This window comes from Ixodes scapularis, unplaced genomic scaffold (genome assembly GCF_016920785.2).
Source record: "Ixodes scapularis isolate PalLabHiFi unplaced genomic scaffold, ASM1692078v2 PGA_scaffold2__306_contigs__length_199485367, whole genome shotgun sequence".
Classification (NCBI taxonomy): Eukaryota; Metazoa; Arthropoda; class Arachnida; order Ixodida; family Ixodidae; genus Ixodes; species Ixodes scapularis.
This window is the reverse complement of record NW_024609857.1, coordinates 63,418,730-63,434,256: the sequence shown is the minus strand read 5'-3', so window position 1 is coordinate 63,434,256 and position 15,527 is coordinate 63,418,730. Positions and strand designations below refer to the sequence as shown.

At 48.8% G+C, this 15,527-nt stretch overlaps 1 pseudogene; it reads right to left on the bottom strand.

Annotated features, from left to right (window-relative positions):
- Positions 1 to 12,003: 12,003 nt before the first annotated feature.
- Positions 12,004 to 15,000, bottom strand: LOC115323052 (annotated as a pseudogene).
- Between the last annotated feature and the right edge of the window lie 527 nt (positions 15,001 to 15,527).

Below are 15,527 nucleotides of genomic sequence, written 5' to 3'. Positions count from 1 at the left end.
GAGGTCACGTGACCCCGGTGCATCATGGGAAATGTCCCATAATGCACTGCGCGAGCCCCCCACCGCGGTCACGTGACCTCGTGGGGGGCACGTGACCCCCCGAGGTCACGTGACCCCCCGAAGTCACGTGACTCCCCTGAGGTCACGTGACCCCCGCCGATGTCGCGTGACCCCCAATGACGTCATCGTCACTGATGACGTCGCCGGCATCCACATCGTCATCGTCATCATCACTGATGACGTCACCGGCATCCACATCGACATCGTCATCATCACTGATGACGTCACCGGCATCCACATTGTCATCGTCATCATCACTGATGACGTCACCGGCATCCGCATCGTCATCGTCATCATCACTGATGACGTTACCGACATCCGCATCGTCATCGTCATCATCACTGATGACGTCATCAGTGACGTCACTGATGTCGTCACCGGCATCCACATCGTCATCGTCATCGTCACTGATGACGTCACCGGCATCGTCATCGTCATCATCACTGATGACGTCACCGGCATCCGCATCGTCATCGTCATCATCACTATGACGTTACCGACATCCGCATCGTCATCGCCATCATCACTGATGACGTCATCAGCGACGTCACTGATGACGTCACCGACATTCGCATCGTCATCGTCATCATAACTGGTGAAGTCATCAGTGACGTCACTAATGACGTCATCGGTACCCGCATCGTGATCGTCAATGATGACGTCATCAGTGACCTCAGTGATTACATCATCGGCATTGGGGGTCACGTGACCCCCAAGGTCACGTGACCCCCCAAGGTCACGTGACCCCCCTTGGTTAGTTTAGCCCCCCCCCCCCAGTGCCCTTCCCTCCTCCTCCTCAAGAGCTGCGCTCTAATTCGGCGTTACAGGGAGTTGTAAGCAGCTTTCACTTTTTCTCTTTTACCCTCTCTGCTATGACCCTAATGGAACGGTCTATACAACTGATAATTAGTGCAGGCAGCTACACAACATCGTGAGCCTCGGGTCCTTTTGCCAGGCATCGCAGCTACGATTCGAAGATCGGGCCTACGCACATAGTGTAAGCGAAACTTCCCGGCGAGACGACGGCGATCGGAAGTCGGGAGACCCGAGAACGGCCCCCGAGGCTGAGAAGCGCGCTGCGCGGTTGCATCTCCTGCGCCTGCTCGTGGGTGCGTCACGCCAATCACGTGGGCACCGCTGAGCCAACGCCGATAGGAGACACTGGTGACGTCACCCGCTACGCTCGCCCGGAGAAGTAAAAACAAACAAAAAAAAAAGGCCATGTAGATGGCGTTGAGCTCAATGTTGGTTATGCACACACCGTACCTTTGACTGCGCTGTTGGTTGCGCCTCAGTTCGCCTGCTAGAGTCAGCCGATTTCGGCAACTTGGCGCGTTCCAAAGTTTGCCGGACCATTTAGGAAACATTTAGACAGAACTAGGTCGTAATATTTGACGCGTGGTCTTCCCAGGTGATACTGAAGAGGACTGCATTGTTTTTTCAAAAACAAAAATGAAGCGGAGTTGCCCTTTAACCAACACGCTCGTTTTCAATTGTAGCACTATGCTGTCTGTGTTACTCCAAGAACCGTGCTCTCTGTCCTTAATTGTCCCTAAGTGTTTCCAATCTTTCACTGATACTTGTCTTAGAAGCTACAAAAATTTCCTCATTTTTTTAGCAGCTGCAGATTTTCTACTACTTTGATTAGCGAGAGATCGATTGACGAAACGAATATGCCACATGAGACGTGTTTTTGTAAATAGCTTTATGAATGCTTGTTTGCAGTCCTCGGTGCAAAATGCCTGTTGTGACAAGCAGCTGATAAGAAGTGCTGCAAGCACTGCAGTTACATCTGGTTGATGAGCAACAACGCCAATGTGCACCAAGAAAGAAGTCTTCATGTTCTTAACATCCTCAAAACATTTATCGGAAGGCACTGTCACGTTGCCGAACAACTCTGGTGGGAGGCCACTCGACCTCAGCATCACGAAAAACTGATGCGATGCTGTCAGCTGTGGGTCCTCCTTCTTCAGGAAACGTTTACAGACACAACTTTGTGGCTGGTGCAACAGGAACTGATGGACCAGGTAACCACTGACATAGTATAGGATATTATCTTCCACGATGTCAGGGTTGTCTGTCAGCTCTTCTTCAGAGAAACTCTGCTTCTCAACAACAACTGTGGTGGCACCAGCTCTAGCAGGTATCTGCGACAGCTGTGCCAACACAGTGCTCTTATCTAGTTCGCATTTGCCCTGAGGAAATAGCGCCATCAGTTTCCCAGCACAAATGTGTTTCAGTCCAGCATGAACTGAAACACATTTGGATTGTCATTGCAGCCATGCTTTATTCGGATCAACCCGAACAGGTTTTCAAGAGGGTCTTGCCGCAGTGTGCGAGTCAAGAGGTAGCGGAAGTCGAAGTCATGCTTGAGTTCGTCTCAGAGGAGAATGGCCCTTATAGTGATCTGCCACCCAAGGATTGTGCGAGGCTGCCGAGGTGCGTCAAACGGTCAGGTTTCAATTTACGACAAGGACTCTTGCAAAAACACAAGGTGTTCCGAGCCATCACTGATTGCATAACACAATTTGTCACTGGTCTTCGTGACAGAGGAGCTGTTAAGACAATCAAAGATCTTGTTCATCCTGTCGAGGAAATCAGCTGTCGATTTGGCAGATCCTGGCAACGAATCAAGTGCCATGAAGACTCACATAGCAACTGAGACAGACTCACTCATGACCTGACTTGCATACTTAACCTTCATGTTCCCGAATGGCTTCAGGTAGATGTGACCACCAGTATATTTTTTTTGCCAATTTGAGTTTCAGGGGATGTGAAGACTCGTACAGTTGCCTAATGTAGGTCCAATCAACAATTTCGGGTCCAATATGCCGCTTGTGAGGGGCGCGAAAATGATTCCTTGTGCACTTAAGGAGGTGCGGGGTGTCAAACAAGAAAAAAAGCTTGCATCCATCGACCAAAAAGAAAGGCGCTGCTGGCGTCACACCTAGCTGATTTGCCAAAGTAACATTGTTTGCCCCTTGGTCGCAGATGAGTGCCTTAACAAAAAGCCTGGCTTCCTGTAGCTGATTGATTAATTTCGTGACCAGATCATGAATTGTATCTGCGGATGTTTTGGTTCTGGCTACGGTGAACACTACAGGCTGTATCCAGTTTTTCGAAATGCCCGAAACAAGGATCAGGAGTGCTGTATTCGCCACTGCAGGCATCCTTTCTTGGCCATTGTCCGAATATCCAGTTATGACGTCACGTTTAGCATCATAGTCCAAATTCTGCTTAAGTGAAATTTCATCAAACATTGGTGTACAAGCACGATCTGATAGTGGCCAATTTTCAACTGTCTCTTTGAGGACATCAATGACATGAGGAATAATTCCAGTGGTCACCTGGATATTCGATAGCCAGAACTTCAGGGTCCTCACAGTTGGCAAATCCAACACTTCTGATAAAAGCCTATAGGCTTTTGGACCATGGAAGTACAGGTTCAGTGTAAACCGTCTGTACTCCTGAGGCCACCTCCTTCCTTTGTTTTTTACACCCTACATGTTCACATATGTAGACACCAATTTAAAGAACTCTTCGCTCACATGTGGCCAAATTGTGCCTAAGGCACTCAACTTGGAAACCTTTTCGGCTTGTTTTTTGCTCAACCGTGACAGTGCCTTCCGATACTTAACATTGGAGTGCTGCAGGTGCAGAATTAATACTAAGTTGTACAGGTTGAAAAAGTGTGTGCTAAAGTTAAACACTACAAAGATATACTCAAGGCAGCCCATCTCATTCCTGTCCTAACAAAACTAAGGTGAAAATCTATTCACATATCAAAGGGGCTTACATGGAAGAGCAACGGGCGAATGCAGGGGATCTGGGTCCAGCACCACGTTGACAGTCTCAGGGCAGCCTACAACAATAAAATGGCTATGATTATTTTTCGAGTATTTGCTCACAAAAATTAAATGAAATGTAAACAAAAGTGACTGTTGAAGGTTCCCAAAAATCGTATTATCTTAACCATAAAAGGTTTTAACAAGAAAACTCTATGTTTTGTAAAACCCTATAGCAATTTAAAATAAGTCAATTTCTTTTTCGTAAATGGGAGGGAGGGAGAGGGAGTTCTTGGGTTTTTTATTTTTAAACTGAGAAACTTTTGACATGTGTATTACTGAGGTGCCTTAGCAGTGACTCTCTCGGTGCATCTTCGGGAGCAGATGTGGAAGGCTCAGAGGACACCAAGTCTGTGTCACTTGAAATTAGTCTTATTAGGTGGAGCTCCAGTTCAAGCTTGTTACATCTGAACCCTAGAGCTAAGATACTAGTCTGTTATCAGCAATGTGTCCAGATTGCTGATATCAATGCATTGATTCAGCTGATTAATGTAACAACCAATGTCACCGACTAGATAGAGATATTTACAGTAAACAGAAACCAAAGCTGTAACAAAATGGGAGTTCTTGCTTCTTTAAACCTGGTACTCAAACCTCTCAATGCCCTTTTGTTTTTCTAGTGTGTTTTGGAAGTTGAATGTACCCTCACAGAAACGAAAAGGCCAAAAACGAAAAAAAAAGAGAAAAAGTTTGTCTGAGGGGATTGCAATATGGAGTGAATGCTGACAATATTAATGGTGCCTGGTTGACCATTATCATTAGCTCTTTTGCTAATGACGCTAGAATTATTAAGGTGACTCACGCAGTGGCTCTCTCGGTGCATCTTTGAGAGCAGTTGTAGAAGGCCCAGAGGACACCAAGTCTTTGTCACCTAAAATGAGTCTTATGAGGTGCAGCTCTAGTTCAAGCTTGTTACATCTGAACCCTAGAGCTAAGATACTAATATATTATCAGCAATGTGTGCAGATTGTTGATATTAATGCATTGATTCAGCTGATTAATGTAACAACCAATGTCACCGACTAGATAGAGATATTTACAGTAAACAGAAACTAAAGCTGTAACAAAATGGGAGTTCTTGCTTCTTAAAATCTGGTACTCAAACCTCTCAATGCACTTTTGTTTTCCGGTGTGTTTTGGAAGTTGAATGTACCCTCACTAAAACGAAAAGGCCGAAAACGAAAAAAAAAGAGAAAAAGTTTGTCAGAGGGGATTGCAATAAGGAGTGAATGCTGACGATGTGCCTGGTTGACCATTATCATTATCTCTTTTGCTAATGACGCTAGAATTATTAAGGTGACTCACGCAGTGGCTCTACAGGTGCCTCGTTGGGAGCAGAGGTGGAAGGCTCAGAAGACACCGGGTCTATGTCACGAAATGAGTGTCTTATCAGGCGGAGCTCTTGAAGTTGAACAAGTTGAAGCTTGTTACAACAAAACACTAGCAAAATATTTTATCAAATGTGTTTCCAGGTATTGACTTTAAAATTTTTGGGAAGTAACCAATTTAAACTCATACCGCATCAAAAGTTATTTGTAAATATAGGGAAGCCACTTCACACATATAGGCCCAAATAGACAAAGTTTGGCCAATGGCAAAAAATGAGGGAAGTTCATTTGTAATATGGAAATACATGACTTGAATTAAGATGAGATGACTCATTGTTTTCCTGAAAAAAAAATCGAGCAAAATTTAACATTCAGAGCAGTTAATAACATTGAATAAGATGAAATGATAAAAAACATATAGCAAAATGTACCATAGCAGTTAATAAGATGTAACATGTCCCAACGGATCTCATTGTATTAATATCCGAGAAAATGACTGATACAAGGTTACATTATTATTATTATTATTATTATTATTATTATTATTATTATTTAGGAATGGCAACACAATTTGTTTTCTTACCTGAACTGGCCAGAAATTTCGTCAGAGATGGTGACTGTAGGTACAGCTGATCGTAACAATTTTGGCTTCTCAGGGTTCATACAGTCGCGACTCGTAAAGTGTTTTGAGCAGAGCCGGTATGTTTCATAGACCTGCCAACGCGGGAGGTCCACCAGGCCCAGCCTGTCTGCATAAGTCAGCCAAATGCAAAACCTACAAAAAAAACAAAAACATTTTTTACAGTTTAGTTGAGATTTGTGGCTTTGAGGTTAGTCTAAAAATAAACAATGCAAAAAAAAAAAACACGCCCTGTTTGAATTGAAAAATTAACAATTTAATGTGTTTGAAATCTTATTCTCAATATAAGTGTTACACCGTAATGCTAACAAAGCGCAGCCACAGAGCTAGCGTGCAAAGCTATGGTACTCAAAGCTTTTGGGTCCATAATACACCCGAGAAACAGATCGATCGACGCGGGAAGTTGCAAACATGGAATGCCCTCCGTCTCATTCCCAGCTCACCGAGTATATTTCTCTTAGCACGTGCAGGATTTCGTTCTGTGATTTAATTGTGACTATTGCAGCCATTGCTTCAGCAAACTTATGAATATTCACTACCAATGTGGCAGATGCTGATGTCGGAAAACTTTTAATCAGAAACTAAAGCCACCGATGATAGCCGAAAGAGCGTACCTTTGGTCCGCCGGAACTCGAAAGAACTTCACTCCTGTATGTCAAGATGAATTGTTGCACCACTTAGCGCAGCAGTAGGCGTGGTGGCGACGGGAATCCATTCCATAAACGCTTTCGAAAAACGTAACGAGTTTGACGAAAGAAAAGCCGAGCACGCGCGCATCCGCGAACCTTCCGCCAGCACGCCCTCCCAGAAACGAAACCTAGAAACCTGCGCGCGCACGTAACGGTCCACTGATCCCAGCCTCCCTGCCCATCTGAGCATCCCGACGCGCAAGAGCAGCGAGAGTGAGAGTGCCCAGACGCGTTGAAAGAGTGAAAGAGAAAGTTACGATAGCAACTGTCAAAGCCATTCACACCTTCAAAACAACTCCACCTTTATTTCACTTCATTAAATATATGAATCATATTTATTTAAAATAAAATAACAGTAATATTTATTTTCGGTAGCTGGGCCCGGTTTGTGCTCATTAATGTCCGTGTGCTTTGATGTTATCATGTGTGTAGCTTTAAGTATCCTCTCTGCAATTTCTACAGAGGCCCTTGGAGGGCATAAATTAATAAACAACATTTTCACATCCCTGGAGTTGGTTTTCGGATGTGCCACATGTTCAGGAGAAGTGGAACGAGTGCAGCCCAGTGTAACCAGTCTGCCAGTCTGGTATGTCCCATCAATTAATATTGAGCGGTCAGAGATGCGGGTGTTTTCGAAAGGTCCAGCACATGCGGTGGACATAATTCTTTGTGTAGAGACTCTGAAGGCGTAAAGGCGAGCGGAAATATGTTTATCTGATTAGTGTATCAAATATGTTTATTTCCACTTGATTACATAATTATTGATTCTTAGGAAATGGTTCCCTAACGAGTTCTTGCTGCGATCGTCTCGTGTCAGGTGTTCAGTCGTAGTAACCGTGCTCCCTTTTGTCGGATGACGCTCCTGGTACGTCTGTGTTAGTTTGGTCGAGTGGCAACTTTGACCGACAGATGCCGTCTTGTAATCAACCTCATGTGCGGCCACTGACATTTGATGCACTGAAGCTGCAGAGCTGGCTTCTAATCCGCATATTTTCCTGGTAGTTCTCTGCGTCAATGCAGCAAGCTCGGGCACGTAGTGCTTACATGGCTGTGCCTTTTGCTGTAGTGGTGACTTGATGGCTGGCAACAGGCAACAGTGTTTGTTTGCTATCCAAGCCATTTCACTTCCATTTTGTAATGGCGATTTTTTTCTGCATCCCGCGACCACTGCAACTTGCGTAAGTCTCGTGTGGCAAAGTGAAGTCGGGTGATGCTTGGGGTCCACTTTTGAGAAAAACCAACCATTCTATTTCTTCAAGTCACTCAGCGGCATTCTCCGTCAAAGTTGGAAATCGTGTGCTTCATTGCGTGGACACAGATAATTGGTGTCAGCAAATTATTAGGTATTGTCCTTGGACGGAAACCAACAACAAATCAACTGTCCTTGCATTGCTGCTCACCTGCTTTGTCGTGCTTACCTCCTGTCGGGGTGATGGGGATCAGGAGCTTCGGGGTAATGTTGGCATCAGGGGCAAAGGCCGCCGAAGATAATTCTCAATGTACCGCGGACGCACCTCGAGACGTGGTCGAAGGTCGTTCACCACAAACTCTTGCAGGCCAATTCATTGGTACGGGCACCTCCAGTAGACATGGTCGGCCTAATGCAGTGGTAACAAAGTGGTTTTCGGTAGACCATTCGCAGCACCTCCGTTTTCCTCGGTGTACTTTGTTCAGCGAGATCCTACACTGGTTCTTTCCGATGTCGGGAATGCTTCGGCGTTGGGATGTCTCGTTGAATTGGCATTGAATACTAACGGGTAGCCGGTGGTGGACGTTGTGACTTTGTGGCATAAGTCGCTCTCGGTTCATCAGATGCCGCTTTGCTCGAAGAAGTCTTCAGTTGAAATGCCTGTCGAACTTGTTCCGAAACAATCACGGCAATCAAAATAATTGCTGGGCAACTGATGGCAGAAAGTAGCTTCCTGATCTCCTCCTAGACAACAATGTGGATGATGTTGTGGATGCCCGGGAGTCTGGTGTCGAAGTTGCAGCTGGATGACTCGAGTGTCGAGACGTTGGGGAGTTGTTGACAGTGGCAGGCTCGTGCCTGCAGTGTACATTCAATGTTGGAAGCTTCGGTGATATGAACCCTTCGACTGTTGTCGTGGGGTTGCGGACAAGGCAGCCGAAGGTGCTGTCCCTTACATGAGGGGCATGGGATTCTTAGCTTCTCGTCTTCTGTAGCACTAGGGTTGGCGTGGATGCTCTATCAAGCGCAAAACATCCCCCACAAAGGCAGTGACGCTCTTGCTAGGGCCGTGTCCTGGACAGAATTCAAGAATTTGGCTCTCTCTCGTCAATGTTGGCTGATGAACGTGCACTTCAGCTCGAGCTTGCAAACTTCCCATGACGTTGAGGATTTGTGGTTCTCAAACCGGTGCCTGGCAGTTTCTTCCACGAGAAGTGTAGGTTCTGCAGGAGCTGGTTGTCTGTCCACCCACTGTGGCGGGCAACACGGTCTTATTGTTCAATCCAGCCCTCGACGTCTTCATATACCATGCGTGAAAGGGCGCCGGAGCGTGAGGTGCGACGGGCATACAAACAAGGGTGGGAGTGGACGCGGTTCGCTGCTACAGGTTTGTCATGTTGGCTTAGTCAGCTTCGTTTTTTCTGGCAAAAGACCGAATTCCGGTAGTTCCTGCTGGTACCAGCGACCGAATCGGATTTCAGGTTCTTCGTGGTGTATTTTCGAGGTTCGTCCTTGTGGTACTTTCTCGTCTTGCGGTCTTTCTGCTGGGCTCGGGATAGGACTTGGTTCACGGCTCGCCGGGGGTTTAAGACGCGAGATAGTCCGCCACCCTTGTCCCGTTATTGGGCAACTCGGCTGAGGAGTCGCCAAGGTGCACACTGAGTGAAGGGCTATGGGTAAAGTACCCAGCACCTCCACCAGAACATACGATGACAGCTGAGCATGGCCTGGAACTTTCGAGAATAGTAAATATTAATAAAAGATAGGACTGGAGCAAGCATCCGTGACAATATAACAAAACTGACAAAAGAGAGGCTGCCCTTACCACTAAAGAAGCTGCATTGCTTTAGTGGCATTCTGTTCGAATAAATTCTCTCCCTCGGGGTTTGGCGACTGCCCTGGGCGAACTGAGCTGAAATGGATGTGGGACCACTTTTCTGGTTATGAGCCGCTGCAGACTGTCGTCGCAAAGCGACGTGAACGGGTGGACTGGGTAGGTAACACGCGCAATGAAATTTCCATACGGCTTGCAATTCGCTTAACGTGATGATGGTTCTTTTGTGTCGGCGAAGCGTGCGACAGACCAGCGGAATCAATATTAACTGCAACACCTGTGCTCTGTGAAAGTGCACTTTTACGCCAGAAAAATTTGGGAAGCAGCACAGCATCACCTAAAGCATGGCACAGGAACTAGCAGCTTGAAGGCAGCTCTTCGGTGCGCCGCACACCTGTGCTCTGTGAAAGTGCACGTCTACGCCAGAACAATTTGGGAAGCAGCACAGCCTCATTTAACACGGCACGGGAACTACCAGCTTCAAGGCAGCTCTCCGGTGCGCCGCACAACCAAAGCGAGCTTTCGGTCCTCTGAACGAAGCTGCATCACGATTGCACACTGCCAAGCACGACTCATGCAATTTCCGTTGCTAACTGTGTATCCAAATATATTGCACACGCTTCACTGCAGACTTCGAAGATTCCGATGGTCAGCGAGAGCACAGAAACGTAGCCTTAAATTTTATCCTAGCTGTATCCGAATCAATCCGAGGTCCAAGCAACGTAGGGCAGATTGTCTCTTCCTTGACAATATCCCCGTCGTTCACCAGCGAAATGCACACCATTCCTCCGTATTTTCATGTTATACCTATGTCAGACACCACGCTGAACTCTGAAGTCGCTTTCGACCGGCCTGATATGACGGTTTCCGCGTCTGAAATGAACTCGCCGAGACGAACGACAATTAACAAAGCATCCAACAAGCTCCGGCCCAGCTGGGGCCAGCCGCTGCATGGGCGCTGCCATCTTTCCTGTGACGTCACGTCTTTGGTTTGGTCATGTGACGAATGGTCAAATTTGTGTACAATGGCAGCCGCCTTATAGGGGTCACTTTCGAGTGCAGACCGGAACAACGGTTTATCGCTCTAAGCCCCTCTACTTCATTGGGCCGGACGGAAGTAGCCGAGAGCTTCATCCCCCTGGATAGCCTATGGGGCAGCCATTTTTCTATCCACACACTCCTGATGACAATGGGCGCGTTAAGTTAACGCGCTCGAGCGCCCTCCAGCGGTCAGAGTGCACTCGAGCTAAACTAAACGGCATCGTCTCATTTCCGGTGCACGGTGGCGGAGCGCGCTCCGCGAGCTCCGTCGTCGGAGATGGTGCGCGAGAGCTCGAACATGTTGGTTTCCGGTGTGATGACGACGTTTCCGCTCTCGCGGCCAGTCTCGCGGTTGCTCGAGGTGGTTTCACGCGGTGGTCTCGCACGAGACGGAAGAAACATCAAAACCCCAAGCGTTTTGGGCTCCGGGCTGGGCCGCCGGGGCACTCTGGACCAGAGGCTTTTGTCGGGTGTGCGCAATCCCTGGCGAGCGAGTTCGCTTCCGAACGCTCCGCGGATGCCACCGCGCTCGCCTCGCCAAACCTCGCCGACCGCACCAACTGAACCCCGCGGCCGAAAGGCTCCGCCCTAGCCAGGAACGGCACCGAGGTAGGCCCGGTCGTGGGTAGGAGCTGCTCGTTCTGCGCCACCATGCAGTGCTCGGAGCTCTCGGCGTCGTTCGTGCTTGCGCCGAAGCCTTTAGGGACTCCCTCGGACGCGCAAGTCGCGCCTGCTTGGATGCGTGGATACTTCGACGGCGATCGCTTGGCAGCTCGTACAATCGTTCCGTCATCGTGGAAAATACAAAAATAAAAAAACATGGTGCTGGTGTAGAAAGGTATGCATACATCCTTCAGATGCTTGTCGACGTTCTTCATGTACCTTACCGCAATTTCAGGATCAGACGAGCCAATGAATTCGGCCATTCAGCCGTCATTCTTTAAGGCTTTTGAGAATTCAGAGGGCGTTCGGCGTACCATTAATCGCCGCACCAACAGCGTGCAGCACAAATACAAGCTCTTGCTGTTGCCGCCGTCTCCGCGCACTTATTTCATCGAGCTCGTCGTCGAAGAAACACTTTTTCGACGTTTCGATATACCGTAGTTTCGACAAGACGGGAGCCATGTTTACGCGCGCCAGAAAGCCGGAACCGGAAGCGTTAAAAAAAATGGGCGTCAGATGGCGCCTCGGTACTGAAGTGCGCCGTTATGCTACGCTCCGAACCCGCGCGCTCGAGCGCAGATGTCCGGAGTCTGGAGCTCACTAACTTAACGCGCCCAATAGCGCGACAGTAGCGCCCCCTTAAGTTCGACCACGAGGCGAATCGAGGATAAAAACGCGGGAGGAGGAGGAGGAAAGAACATCTATTGTCCGACAGAATTGGCATTCTCCCTCCCCCCTCGGCACCAGGCCGGGGAGGCGGGAGGCACCGCTTTAGATGCTGGCCAGGAGGTCTTGTGTCCCGGCGGCCTCTTCAGCCAGTCGGACGAGGCGGAGCTGGAGCTCAGGGTCCGAACTGCGCAGCAGGGTCTCCCAGGATTCTTTAGAAGCGATATTTAGCGCCCTCCCAGGAGAATTTAAGCATTCCCAGATTATATGGTCGAGGGACCCTCTCAACCCGCAGTGTGTACACTCGTCTGATCTTATATTCGGGAACATTTGGTTCAACAGGATTGGGTGTGGGTACGTGTATGTTTGGAGTCGTCGCCACGCGACTGCCTGCGTATTATTTAATGACGGGTCTGGTGGGGGTACCAGCCTACGTTACAATCTGTAATGTTGAGTAATTTCCCCATATTTTACCATGCGTTCACCGCTCCCTTGCCAGAGGGGGTCCTCACCAGCCCGGTGGTAGAAACCTCGAGCTAGCTCGTGAGCCGCCTCGTTGCCGGGGACGGAGGCATGTGCCGGTGTCCCGATCAACGTAATTTTCCTCGCAATTTGTCGCTGATCCAGAATCTTCGCCGCCGCAGGCGAGATTCTGCCTGCACTAAAATTTTGGATGGCAGTTTTACTGTCGCTTATGATGAAATTTGCTTCCGTGCCGACGCAAGCCAATGCTACCGCAACTTCCTCCGCCACTGCAGCGGAGCGCGTCCTTAAAGGGGCCCTGCAATCATATTTAAGCGTCTACCTTTTTTGCGGTTTCCACGTCTCTTGGGGTTGGGGCAAGCCAGCGGGCACGGAGAGAGTAACTAAATACCAGTGCGTCATATTTTAACCGGACGACGCGGAACCCTGCTCCACCGACGAGGGCGACCCGCGGTACCGAAAGCGCGCAAAATGTGACGTCTTTGGTCCTGGGCTTGTCACTGGTCAAAGCCGCTAAGAGCTTTTTTTTAGTCGAGATACAAAATATAAGTGTCGCGAACCGTTTCAATTATGTATGAAAGTAGTTTTTGTTCACTATTTTAGATCAGAAAAGAAACAAATGCAGTTTAGAAAGTACGGAAACGAGAAATGACCCGTCGACATACCCGCCACCAAGCGGCGGAAAAAAACGGCGCATACTAGAAAAGGCTAGTGGGATGAGGCTACGACAAACGAGGAGAGTAGAAAGGTCCCGGATGTACGCTGCGGCGCTGTGGTTGTATACCGGCTCAAGAATCCGACCAGTTCCGAGCGTTCCGAAGGCCTTCGGCGCGGGCCCTGTTGGCGATTTGGCCATTTGGCGGTGCGTCAGCGCGAAGTGGCTCCCGTTGTGAACTGATATTTGGCCCGTGTTTGCTGTCGTTTGTGGCCAATGAAATGTTATGCCGAATTAGTGTTTAGTCGCGCTGCAAATGCAATACGAGCTGCCCTGGCCGCCCGCTTTATACAGCCTATCCAACACGTGCTTTAGTGGCGCCCTCTCGAGCCGTCGACACGGAGTGCGGCAGCCGTATGCGCTCGATGAGCTCACTACTCCTCCTCTAGCTCAAGGCCACTCAAGGCAGGACCTACGACGTCATGAAGGAGGTTATCTTTTGCTTGTTTTTGTAATTCTAATTTGCCTATAACTTTTAAAATAAAGCGAAATTTGAAAAAAGAAAAGTTGGATTAAGTTACTACGATCAGTACGCTCAGGTTCAGTGCAAATTAAAGACCAGTCAAAAAGTCATTGCAGGGCCCCTTTAAGGAGACTGCCGTAACGGCATTTCCGCGGCCATCGACTACCGCGGCTACCGCTCGTCCGTCGTGGCCACAAGCGGCGTCCACATACGCTACCTGCTCCGAGGGCAGCTCCCTATACCGGAGACTAATGGCCTCTGCTCTCTTCTCTCTTCTGATCTTATTATGCTCGGGATGCATATTCTTAGGTAAAGGGGGGATGGTTAGCCAGCTTCTGATTCCCTCCTTAATTTCTGCCTTCAGGATTGGGCCCCTCTGCGGATTGATTCCTACTTTAGCCAGGATAGTCCTGCCCGTTTTTGTGGCGCACAATCTCTCAATCTGAGATGTGCGCACCGCTTCCGCCAGTTCCACCCACGTGTTGTGCATCCCGAGCGCCAAAAGTCGCTCCGTGGATGTGCACGTGGGCAGGCCCAGCGCGCGCTTGACGCATCTACGTATTAATCCGTCAATTTTCATTTTTTCTGCCGACTTTAAGTCGAGATAAGGCGTAGAGTAGCTAACTCTGCTGAATATGAAAGCTTGTACCAGCCTCATTAAATTCTTTTCTTTTAATCCTCGCCCTTTGCTCGCAACCCACCTGATGAGGCTCAGTGTCTGCATCACGTGGCTCTCCAATCGCTTTAGAGTCTCTCCGTTGTGGCCGTGAAACTGGAGAACTAGGCCGAGAATTCGTATCTGTTCTACTTTTGGGACCTCTGCTCCCGCCACCTGAATTAGAATATCCGACGGTGCCTTACGCCGGAGATGCTTAGGGTTGTAGACGAATAGTTCCGGTTTTTGTGGCGAACAAGCCAATCCTCGCTCGGCCGCGTACCTCACGATTGTGTCGGTCGCCGCCTGGAGCCTTTGTTCAATTTCCGAGTCACTACCCTGGTTGACCCATAAGGTAATGTCATCTGCGTAGAGGCTGAATTGTAGCCCCTCGATGCGTTCCAACTGCCCGGGGAGCGCGCACATGGCCACGTTAAAGAGGAGGGGGGACAACACCGAGCCCTGGGGCGTGCCCCTGCTGCCCAGCTCAAGAACGGGAGATTCGATAGATTGGAATTTTACGCAGACCGTCCTGCCGGAAAGGAAGTTTCGCACGTAATTGAAAGTTTTAGTGCCCACATTTAGATTGCTAAGTCCGGTAAGTATCGACTCGTGCTTTACGTTGTCGAAGGCTTTCGTCAGGTCTAGCCCTAGGATCACCTTCGCATCCTTAGACCGCGAGTCGATAATGTCGTGTTCAATCTGAAGCATGATATCCTGCGTGCACAGATGAGGGCGGAACCCGATCATTGTGTGCGGCAAGAGGTCCTGCTTTTCCACGTATTCGATTAATCTCGTCTGGATGACGTGCTCCATTAGCTTTCCTATGCACGAGGCAAGCAATATGGGCCTGAGATTCCCGAGCTGCGGAGGCTTGCCCGGCTTGGGTGTTAAGGTGACGTTTGCCGTTTTCCATTGCTGCGGCAGCTCGCCTTTGTCCCAGCATTCTTGCATGTACTCCGTTAGGTAAGCTATCGGGGTATCATCCAAGTTCCCGAGCATTTTATTTGTAATCCCGTCAGGACCCGGGGCAGACTTTGTGCGGAGCCTAACTAATTCCGCTCTAACTTCCGTTTCAGTGATGGGGGCATCAAGCGCCTCGTTGTGCGCACCATCATAGTCTGGAAGGGGAGTTTGATGGGTCTCACCTACGTAGTTTTCAGTTAGTTTCTGCATGAAATCGTCGTCGCCGCCGTCAAAAGCCTGTCGAGCTTTGGCGAGTCTGATTCCCGATTGGGTTTTCGAATTTTCCGGGT